Genomic DNA, 242 nt, shown 5'->3' on the forward strand with positions numbered 1-242 from the left:
ACGTAGTCCGCAGACCGCGAGTTGTCAGGAGGTTTTCCTCCCGAGGCAGCAGAGAGGCTGCCGGGAAGACAGGACACGTGGAGGGAGCTGGGCTCCTGGAGCCGGCCGCCGTCTGTGTTCTGGGCGCTGGGCCCAGGGGACTGGGTGGAGGCTCTTGGGGAGAAGCCGGCTCCCTAAATAACGCTGTCTCTCCTTGGCGCGACTGGTCTTACTTTGACTTTTTGATGCTTGGGTCGCTCCGC

The sequence above is a fragment of the Marmota marmota genome, unplaced genomic scaffold, assembly GCF_001458135.2.
Source record: "Marmota marmota marmota unplaced genomic scaffold, marMar, whole genome shotgun sequence".
Lineage (NCBI taxonomy): Eukaryota > Metazoa > Chordata > Mammalia > Rodentia > Sciuridae > Marmota > Marmota marmota.